Genomic DNA, 12,253 nt, shown 5'->3' with positions numbered 1-12,253 from the left:
ACTGGGTGTTTTAATTTTTATGACACGATATGTTCGTAAGTTTTACACTTTATCGCTGAGAATATTTGATTGAACCTCGTAGAGGGCCGGCAACAGTATTTAACGTTTTCTGCAATGTAAAATACAGGGTGCGGCAAAAATGTAGACAGGATTTCAAATAGTGGTTGTTCGGTTTGTAAAACCGGAACACTGTGTACGCACTCGCGTTAGGCAGATAAAAATGTGTAATTTTCAGTTATCGACATGACTTGGAGCGGAGTGCATCATTCTTTCGTTGTCGAGGAGTTTCAAAATAAATAAGAACTAAAAGTTTAGATTTTCACGAAATTATATATTATGACATAACAATTGTTTCAACAACACCGTGTCTTTATTAAATGTATCATAATATATAATTTCGTGAAAATCTGAACTTTTAGTTCTTATTTATTTTGGTAAATGGATTTTCATCAAGTAAAAGCCACCTCAGTTCAATTGTCGAGGAGCTTATTAGAAATGGGGAATCTGAAATAGCAACGCAGCGGGCCTTTCGTAATCAGCTTGATGATGGTCGACATGGCGCGGTTCCGGATGGAAGAACAATTCGTCGGTGGGTTTTACACTTCAGGGTCTGCGTGTAACCGAAAATCTAGTGGCCTACCAAGAACAGTAAGAACACCGGAAAATGTGAATGCAGTAAGAGTTTCCGTACAACAGCCTCCAAGGGGTTCAGCTTGTAAGCATGCAGCTGCTTTGAGAATTCCCGATAGAACTGTTCGAAGAATTTTGCACAAGTCACTCCAAATGCATCTGTACAAAATGATGGTAGTGCAGGAATTAAGTGCAAGAGATTTTGAAACCCGTACAAATTTATGCCGGGATATTCTTCAAAACATTCCCAGAGTTACTGTATTCATGTCTAGCGAAGCAAAATTTCCGTTATTGGTCAGCAAATAGTCCACAGGAACTTCATGAGCAACCTCTTCACAGTCCAAAAGTCACCGTCTGGTGTGCAATCTCGGAGTTCGGCGTGTGGGGTCCTTACTTTTTCGAAGAAGATAGAATAACGGTAACAGTCAACGGAGATCGATATTTTGATATGCTTAACAATTTCCGGCGTCCAAAAGTGAACGAGTTGAACAACGATTTAAGAGAACATCTTTGGATCTAGCAGGATGGTATTACATCGCACACAACGCGTCGTTCACCAAATCTTCTTCAAGAAATGTGTATTTACGGGGTGATCTTGGTTGGCCGCCACGTTCGCCTGATTTGTCGCCTTGCGATTTTTCTCTTTGGGGTTGAAATCGAGAGTTTTCACACATCGTCCGCGGACTTTGGAAGAATTAAAGGCAGCCATAAGACAAGAAATTGCCTTAATTCCCCAAGAAATGATCCATCGGGTAATGATGCGCTTCCGCGACAACCTACAAGAGTTCATCGACAATAATGAGTTCATTTGAAAGACACCATTTTAAAAAAATAACGTTCCTAAATGGCATAAAATGTACATTTCAAAATTAATTTTAAAAAAATGTTTGCTTTATGTAGTTTGATTTTTATTAACATCCCAAATAGTACCTATCATCTTGCCGCACCCTGTACAAATGAAAATATAACAATATTAAAAAAATCATTTGTATAAACTAACAAACTAAACAAAAAAATATTGTATACAAAACCATAAACAACACCTTTATCCAAACATTATACCTATAAAAATGGCCGTATACCAACATAATGTTTGGATAACGGTTTTGCTTGTGTTTTTGTATTTAGTTTTTTTTATCGTTTAGTTTTAATGTTATAAGAATATTTTTTTATACCGGAAAAATATGGGGAAGACTTATTAAACAGTTATCAAAAATTATTTATTACAAAGTTATACTACTATCTTATTTTAATTTATCAAGAAAAAGTGGGTCTTCATGTGACTTCATCATGGCACGGTTACACTTCTATTGCAGTTCAACGATTAAAAAGGGCAATCCACTTGCATTTTAATATCGCCACCGGTGCGCGGAAGAAACACTCGAACCCGCCACCAGATTATTCCGATTTTCTCCGCGATGGGTACCAGTTTGCCTCGCAAAAATCGAATCTATTATATTCAGTGGCTCGCCTATATCTCGTACGTATACTCGAGCCCGTTTTAAATTTATTTTCTTTATCGTACGTGTAAATTGCTTCCCTTTGTGTCGTCGACGAGGGGGTGGCGTAAATAGTTTTACCGGACGGGCCGCAATTTCCGGTTTGGAACGACGCTCACAATACATTTCGTATCTCCTTAAATGCATCGCCCATTATGGCGGGAAAAACTAGTTTTTTTTGTAGGTTTCATCTGTTTACGGGACGACGTTGCCAACAAAAAGTAAACAACACCCCATCGACTCATTTAGGGTGCGAACCCCACCCCCTCTCTGGATTAATCTTAGGAAAACTGTCGAAAATGCATTTCTATTGCGGGCAATTTGCAATAGGCCTCCACGAACCGCGAAGTATAAAAAAGGAATTCATTTTGAACTGGAACCGTTGGAAACTTATATCGTTTCGAATAACGGGGTTACAGAAAACAGAGAAACAGGCAAAATAAGAAAAACAGTGCTTGTTGTGAGCCACTTTTGGCGGGAAAACAGGTTAGCGCACTACAGCGCATGCACAGGATGTTTCGCATTCGAAATATCTCGGAAAATCATCGGCAATATTCGGGGTGACACATGCGCATGCTCCTTCCGACAAACTAGGGAATTTTTTAAATATTCTATATATATATATATATATATATATATATATATATATATATATATATATATATATATATATATATATATATATATATATATATATATATATATATATATATATATATATATATATATATATATATATATATATATATATATATATATATATATATATATATATATATATATATATATATATTATATAAAAGTAATGTAGAATAACAATACCGTGATGAACATTGTCTAGAAATTGATACTAGCAAACATATAAAATATTTTTTTTGCGTGATATTTGATTTTCACTTGCCTATAATTATCTTTTCAGAGTTTAAATGTTTCTGGGAAAACTCTCCTTATGTCATTATAATAATAATAATAAAACAATCTACCTTATAAAAATAAATTAAAAAAAACTATCTATCCCCAAGCAACGATAAATGTCTCGGAAAAATGGGGCTTTCGCGAATTTTCGAAAAAACTAATATCAAGCGGGACTTGAGTCAAGTGCCAACGGGAAAAAAGACCAAAAAAATGGTGCGACGGCAAATAAAACCGTAAAAGCGCCCCGGGGAAAAAGTTGGGAAGATTAATCCAGGCTGGCCGTGCGTCCGCCCCCAAATGGCCTCTTAAAATTCAATAAATCCATCACGTTGTTTGTTAAAGTTTGTTCGTTTTTCGTTGGGAGCGAAACGGCCCGCGATTTTATTCATTCGGATCGCGCGCGCTACAAATACATTTATCGGAAGACGGGAGGGGGCGGAGTGATTTGGGGGTGAGTCGGAAACACAAGCATGCGGGATAGGGATTGTTTCAACGGCATTATATACAATATACATTAGATATAGAAATAGATATAGAAACCTGCGACCAATATAAACAAACAATTAGGATTAGTAAACTGTTTGCTTCCACACATTTTTCGCCACAGAATATAGTTTTCAAATGGAGAGATTACAGTTGTTATATATTCACTTATTTTAAGAACTATGCAATCGTTAACATTCAAATATTAACTGGTCAACTGAACTCGCTGAAGAGCGGCAGTATTTATTTGATTGCCGAATATACCGGCACATTCGCCAAATATTAGTACCCGACAGCTGTGGTAAGCATATATCGTCTCTCGCACCTTATCCGACTGATAGGGTGAAGTCACTGTGTCCAAACACATCTGGTCTTATTCCGCGATGATACTAGTGTGAAAGTTGAGTAATTGAGATTAATTCAGGTGGTGTTCGATGTTCCAACTTAAACGCGCGAGCTCGAATCCAAAACGGAATTGCAAACTGATTTCGTTCTCCGCTACATCGGCATCTGCTTTGTTGTTGTGTATCCATTTCTCGCGACAACTATAAATCCGTATCTCGAAACTTTTCGACTACTACGCCGAAAGCAACCGCGCTCATATTTACCATAAATTTGTTGTAGCAATCTGCGTTTCCGATTCGCATTTTCATTTCCGCGGAATTATATTCGGATTTATGGAAATTATATTTTAATGTTAGTTTCGGTTTTGTTTCTGTCGAATCAAAGAGTTTAAAATGCGAGGAACGGAATTTTCAGTCACCGTTTAGGACGGTTTTCAGTTTTCTTTAGAATCGGCAACGCCGTTGGTTAGACAAGAACTAATCCCATCGAATGTATACCAGACAAAAAGGGACATCGTAAACGAGAGAATTATTAAATACGAATATATTTGTTTGACAACAAAAAATAATAAGTAAATTAGCCAAGAAGAATTTCTGAGGTCCTAATTGCCATTTTGATTTTTAAACACCATTTTCTGCATAAATTTATTGTTGTTTATATCGCGTTCTTCGTCATCAAACAGCTCTGGTTCAAAGTTGTTTTAGGTAAAATAATGTGTTATATGTTTACGTTATAACTTATAAGACAATATTTATTTATTTGTAGATACCATCGGCAGTACACAGAATACTGTTTTTAATCTAACACATGTTCAAATATTTTTTAGTCATTGATAAAAGGAAAGTGAGCGTTTTCATATTTTCGGAAATAATTGTCGATAACTCCAAAAAGAATTAATCCATTTTAACAAACTTGGAGTCGCTAAAACTATCTTTTTTTTCGGCAAAGATCGCCTCTTCCGGTGACATCTACAAAAAATTAAATTAACTTGGGTTCAAATTCTGTACGGTGACTATGACTATTTTTAGGTGATTACATTGTCAACCTATTGAACAATATCTTGATCCCAACCAGAAAAAAAATGTTTTAGGAAGCATTTTCATTGAGCGAGTTATTATTGTCGAATTAACCTTAATAATGAATATTTCGGATAGGATAGGAAAATTATCTATTAGCTGAATAAAGGGCAGTTTAAAAATCCAGATGAAACCTACGTTCTCTAGTGACCATTTCGGAAAATTGAATATTTTCAATCATTTTCTCTTGTCCGATTTAATAATACAATAATTAAATTTAAAAAGTTTTCAAAATTTTTCTCAAGCTGCCGTTAATGTGTTACTCGTTACTCTAACACCCGTTATAAAAATCCAACGAGACTATGTTAGGGAAGCCAGCAGTCAACATATTTTCCCGACGTTCGTGAAAACGCCACATTTCAACTATACCGAACACACAAATGCAACGATACCAATTTAGCAGCCGCCCCCGCCCACCACCCCGCAAGGACGCTAACAAGCTGCGTCGCGGCGCGCAAGCCGCAGGATGCGGCCGGAATCTTTCGGGATAATCGGGCGTCTGGCAGGATGCACGGCGGGGCCCGGATATCAGCGAGAACCGCAGAGAAATTGGTTAGTTAGCGCCGCTCTGGTAATTTGATAGAGGCCGCCACTGGCGCCGCCTCCTAATTATCTTTTGTTATGGAAACAATTTTTTAGGGGCGGCGGCGGCCACCGACGACAAATTGCTGCGGCGAGCAAATTTATTCGAGAAAAGCGAGCGAAACTGCGTAAATAACTTTTAATCTTTGGGGTCTTCCCACATATACCCACACACACACATATATACACATTTCTTCTTATCTCGCGAGTACGCAGCACGTTTCCGTTCTTCTTATCGTGGTTAGGATCTCGCGATTTACGCCGCGTACCGCCGCCCCCAGTACCGAAAACTTGTACGTTTTCTGGAGATAACGCGCGCACTCTCATCCCACTTCTGAAGTCTCAAAGCCGGCGGCGGCTTATCGTACACATCGTTGTAATTAATCAGGTTTCAGGGGGCGGTTTTTGGGACACGGGCGGACTCTGCGTCTTCACCAGTGACGTTATATTCAAATGAGATCGAAAAAGTCATTCATGAAACGGAAAAGGGAAACTTATCAAGACTAACAAAGCCTCAAACCACGTAGAATGTGTCTGCGAATCAAAATATCACAAAATGCTTCGAACTAACATTTAAACAAACAAAACTTTTAATAATGTATACTTAATTAATAAGAGAAATGTTAGTGCTTTAACAAATTATGTAAGCCGGGTATCCCAGTAAGGACAACGAGGTACCGTATTAGGAACGCGGGCCGTCAAATTAATAATAATAAAAAGAAAAATATTGATGACATGAGTTGCGTATGTAAATATTCTGCAAATTATTTGCTCTATCGTGGAAAAATTAATTGCGATAACTCCAAATCGTCCAAAAAACTCGAAAAAATAATATGTTGTAAAAAAGAAATAATCTTCTGATATACAAAAGTAAGGTACCAACAACTAAGTAATAATAATAATAATAATAATATGTCTTTATCCATGTTGACAGAATATTTACAAAAACTTATAAAGTAGGTGGCGGTATTCAACAGAGTTGCTCACACAACCACCAGATTAACCAAATAACATATAAAATATCCAAAACACAGACTAAGAGAATAACAAGATAACCAAAGTATATCATTATAACGAGAGTATTGTACGATTGTCACAGATTAGTGTAGTATAAGATTACTCATGTTTCATAGAACGGTAGAAAGTAAATAACGTTTCATTGAAAATTGAGATCGTGGGGGCACATCTGACTCTGGAAAGTAATTTATTAAAACATTTTGAGGCCTCGTACGTAAAAGAACATGGAAATAAGGTTGTACGATGCTTAGGTACCCTAAAGAGTTCACGACTACGAGTTAGCCTGTTATGGGTATGGACACCTCTAACCAACTTTTCATATAAATAGAGAGATAGAGTAGAATTTTATATAAAAAACGGCAAAAGTTAATTTCAAACCTTTCTTGCATAGTAAACCATCCCGAGTTAATGAAACTTTGACTGATAGTATCGAATTTCCGCAAACCATATGCAAACCTCAGACAAGCATTCTGCAATTTTTGGAGCGAATCTCTTTCCCTCTGAAATAAGGCCGGCCAATACACTGAAATACAATAATTAATATGTGACAAAACCAGAGTACCACAGAGTCTCAATCTTATGCTTGTAGAGCTTAAGTTTGTAAAAACATTTCTGAACTACGTCAGAAACATGATCCAGAAAGCGCAAATCACAATCAATCGTTAAACCTAGATTTTTGCACTTATTAACCGGACTAATCAGTTCCGTTTAGGTTTACTATAAAATCATTATTACTAACAATCTCCTCCCGACGCCGTCCAAATACCATCAGTTGTTTTTTGTTGTTTGTTGTTTTTTTGACTGACGATTTCAAGATCTTCATTGAGCCTTGCAGCGACTTGATCCAGATCATTGAATTGAAAAGAATGATAAAGCTGAGTATCGTCTGCATATTGATGTGTCTTGCAGTGTTTGAGAAAACTAGGAAAGTCGGACGTGTATAAAGAAAAGAGTATTGGTCCCAAGATATTCTCTTGGGCTACGCCCTCTGATACAACACAAAACTTGAACACTTCGCCAGCCAATACGACACTATGAACGCGATTTGCAAAGTAGTTTTTAAAAAAATTTAAAGTTGCATCACCCAGACCATAAGCTTAGCAATTAAAATTTTATAAACAACGGTGTCGAAAGCCTTGCTATAGTCAGTAAAACCTCGTTTTCAATAGCTTTACCCTAAGCTCAAATATAAAATTTCTACTGCGTCTAATTTATTATTAATAATGCCAAATTGAAATAAAATATTGTCTATTTGTATTACTTTTACTTATAGGCACGATGGAGAGACTGAAAAAGCCTGTTTTTAATGACCTCAAGTTGCGTTATGTCTTGTTGAAGTCATCGAAATTTATTTGGGAAAATGTAAAAAAAAAGATTAGAATTTGTTTTATTACATTATAATACATTTAATAACTACATTAAAAATAAAATTCAAGGTAGGAATTACGCCACCTTAAAAACTCGAAAAGGATTTCTAGCATTTTCTGTAATCTGATGTAATTAATTTCTAAGATGATCCGTTTTCCTAATACCGTACATCATTACCCTTAGCGGCACACCTGATATATTATAATGTATATATAATACGTTGCTGACCTAATATCACTTTGCTCTAATGACGAAGGGGTAAATTTTGCCTTTACTTTTAACTTAACAGAATAACGATTACGGTTTATCGTTTGATATTAGGTCATTGGTCGGTAGCTTAGATCCGTATTATTCTCGCCCGTCCGTAAAGTTCCGTTTTAGTGTCGAAACGTCGGGCCCGCGTCGCTCCTTAATTCGCGTGTATACGACGTCCATAAAACGCCTTCCAGACGGCAATCTCTCGCGCGTAAACCGCCGCAGTCGAGGGCGTTATCTACATTAACCACCTTTAATTAAACTCGGGTTTAATTTTCATTCGGCGGCGGTTTTAGGAATATTTTCTGGTTTAAGTGACGCAACCCGCTGCACTCGTCTGGATCTATAATCGTAAAACGAAATGTTTTATTTGGGGCCTTTAAAACGACTGAGTCGGTGGACCCTAAAGGCGGCCGCCTTATCTCATATTACAATCAACATTGTCGAGATAATTAACATTTAAAATAAAACAATTCTGTCTGAACGTCCGCCAAGGAAAAAAGAATAGTAAGAAGAAAAACAATAGAAACATAAATCCAAGAATAAAAGAAAAAACAGCAAACAAACTACTTACCTAAACCAAAATTAAAGAAAAAAGAAATAAAGAATCATCGTCAGACTTAGGTCAGTAGCAGTAGACAAGCAAAGCCGTTTCCAGAGTAGAAATACTAACTTAACCACAAACCTTTGTACGTAATAATAAAAAAAGGACTGATTTTTTAAAAAACTGCTAATTAAGAATAACTAAATTGAAACAAAATTAAGTTACGTGTGAATAAGGATAGAGAGAGAATAAATGGTAAGGAGTTGAAACAGCTAATTTTAAGCGAATCTCATATGTTTCCCACCGGGTGTCCTTATGCATACGGATATTAAAAAGCTATATACTCCAAAGTAAACAGAGAACCCATCGTGATTACTATTATATATTATTTGGCATTTTAATGTATTTCTCTTGACATAATTTCCTACAAATATTACAAATTATAAGCGTACATTACCAATACAGTGCATAATCTGAAATTTGTATTAAATTATATTTTGCGTTTTGGGATTCAATCAATTCAAACATATTAGACTTGCTTCGCGATGTAAGGATAAAGTTCCTTCAAATATTACAGAGAAAATAGAACCAGTTTATGTTAATAGAAATAACCTTGTCACACCCAAAAAAAGAAGAGAAATGATAGACAATCTAAAAATATAAATAATACCTGATGATTTTTATGAACCGAATGTAGTAATCAAAATTAACAATGAATATTGCGAGTTTCATAAGGACGGGGTTAAGATATAAGGATAATTAGAAATATATATTTTTATATAAAGGAAAATGTTAAGAAAATCATCAATCTGTCTGTGTGTCAAATTGCTACTAAAAATTATATTATTAAACACCGCTTACCAATTAATTAATCTTCTGAAGCAATATTTACAGATTTACGTTCACGTTCATGTGATTACGAATCGATATTGATGATAGGCAAGCTATTGCACTATTTATTTTAAAATGTAACAGCCTACTTAACTATTCGGAAACAAACAATCCTTCATTGAACGGTTCTCATCTCCGAAACTTTCTGATCGGTATAATAACAGGTACGAAGGTGTGCCATTTTTCTTTTATTTAACCAATACTTTGCTTGTACCTTTTCTCACGACTTTTCTTTTTATAAATAAATCGGAATGCTTTTAGGCAATCGGTTTTATTTGCATATCCCCGAATACGACATATTGCCACCACAATTCTGCCGTCAAGAAAGGGGCAATATAAAAAACAAGTCGGGCTCCGCAATACATTCCGATTTTACCCCCATTGACCTATCGACATATTTCCGCGTAGTCCCCCGTTCGGCAGTTAAGCGGAGCAATTTTTTACATCCGACCACGCGCGTGGGTTTTACGGGGAACGGATTTACGTTATCGGACACCCTCGGGGCCCCTCGCGGTAAAAAGAAACATTTCGTGGGCGGACGGGCATCGCGACAAATTTGCGGGGGTGAAGGCGTGTAGTAAAAATTACATTGCCTTCGATGCTTGCCTATGACCGTCGCCGTTTTTTTCCATGTGCCGAAGGACAAACTCAATAGCCTGTTAGAAGTATATGGCGAATTGATAAAAATCGACAAATTAAGTCATAGGTAGGAGACTATAACTATTTCTAAAATATTTGCAATATTGCAGCTTTATCACTTCTACTCGAAACATACAACTTCATTTTTTTTAATGGAATGTTAATACATTTTTGGATTAGACGAAAAAATCGGATATAGGGCGTTTGCAAGAAGTATGAATGTAAATTAAGCGTAAATTTTAAATGAAACTTTGAGCATTAGAACATTTTAGAGTTAAAAGCAAATAAATAGACTAATGCAATGTAAGCAACTGTTTTAGGAGTTACTTTTAAGCCATGACGATATATTTTGACAATTGAATTAGTATTTATTCAACAATGCATTTAAAAAAATTGTTATTATGATGTGACGAATTCATATTAAAACGATTTATATTTTGTATAAAGGAAATTGCGATTTCTGTAACCGAAAAGTACGAGCCTCTTCTGATTAAGAAGTTTGTAGATTGAATAGCTGTGTGTTTGCTGTTAAAATTTGCATTTCCTTTCATTTATCAGCGACAAATTTGGATTGGATTGAGCTCATTCAGTTTACTGCATTTTCCTGCTGTAATGTTATTGCACTAAACCTGAATATAAAATGCATTTAATAAATCGTTTGAAACTGAATTTTTCATTTCAAAATAACATAAATCAATAAATGAAATAAATTGTTTGATAAATACTATCTAACTGTCAAATTATATCGCTAAAAAAACTGCTACAGATTGCATTCTTTGCTCTAAAACAGTTCAAAATATGCAATACTTTACAAAATGTATCACAGTTTTAGATTAAGAATGAATGAATTTTATTACCACAATAAAATACAGGGATTCCAATTAAAATTCACGTTTATTTCACATTAACGTATTTTGCAAAATATATATACATACATATTTTATAAAATATAACATAATTTTGTAAACTCTGTCTGCTATAATTTACATCTTAGGTCTAAATTTCATTTTTTTTTTCTAAAATGGTTGAAAACTTAATCAATTAGATTAATAGTCAATTATTTCCATGATTTTTTATCTCCAAAATATCTGAACATATTTAACATACAAAGGTTTAAAATTTTTCGATCTTATGTCAAGCTGTAAACTGAATTCCATACTTTTTCTAAAATTGTTGAAAGCCTAATTAATTATATTAATAGTCAATTACTTCCATGATTTTTTATCTCCAAACTATCTCAACATATTTAACAGCTTAAAAATTTTGCATGGAATCCAAAAATGTCATAATATTAAGGGTAGTCCAATTATGAGTAAAATAAGTTGATGCCTGATTCAAGTCCCAAATATTTTAAAAATATAAACGTCTAATAGGCCATCAAGTTTGAGGAACCCTGTGCAATTTGAAAAATTATTAGTAGCTACGAGTATGTAATTTTTGAGTTAAAAAGTTGTTCGTCTCTCTCTGATTCCACTCCGCACGACTTCGATAGAGATTCCTTGGGGTAGTCGGTTGTCTCTAGTTTGATTACATTTGTCTCCTTATCTATAGAATCTATATTCACTGCCCTCTTCCATTGCTGACCCGTCGTGACCAGTCAGTCATTGGACCTACGATTTCTCTCACGGCCTTCGTTCCATGACTTACCGGTCTACTTTAAATTTCGCCGATGGGTTTCCGAAGATTTATTCAATAATCTCCTCTCAGAATTAAATTTCCTATCGACTGGCTGATTGTTTTTTGTTTTCTGCTTGAAATATCTGAACCCGGCTATTATATCTATAACGATATTTCTTTTGGTTTTTAATACTTTGTTAGATTAAGTCTAGCCACAGGCGGCCCGTAGACAGACGGGTCATTTATTGTTCGAGGGCGATGGCCTAAACTATGCTAAACCGAACCCATTCAGGTCCAGGGGGCGGCTTATAAAGTCGCCGGTATATTGCGACCGTCCCGACGCTCGTAAGGGCCAAAGTTGGCGCCCTTACGGGCCGTAAACTACGACGGGG

The 12,253-nt window shown here is 35.6% G+C and overlaps 1 protein-coding gene across 6 annotated transcripts in view; it reads left to right on the top strand.

Moving 5' to 3' along the window:
• Nucleotides 1–12,253, top strand: part of LOC132697708 (hemicentin-1) — a 405,569-nt gene that overhangs the window by 281,929 nt on the left and 111,387 nt on the right. The gene's annotated exons all lie outside the window — the stretch shown is intronic.

This window comes from Cylas formicarius, unplaced genomic scaffold, assembly GCF_029955315.1.
Source record: "Cylas formicarius isolate icCylForm1 unplaced genomic scaffold, icCylForm1.1 PGA_scaffold_2__14_contigs__length_35257938, whole genome shotgun sequence".
In the NCBI taxonomy this organism is placed as follows: Eukaryota; Metazoa; Arthropoda; class Insecta; order Coleoptera; family Brentidae; genus Cylas; species Cylas formicarius.
Note: the sequence above shows the minus strand (reverse complement) of the source record. Positions and strands in the feature narration are given on the sequence as shown.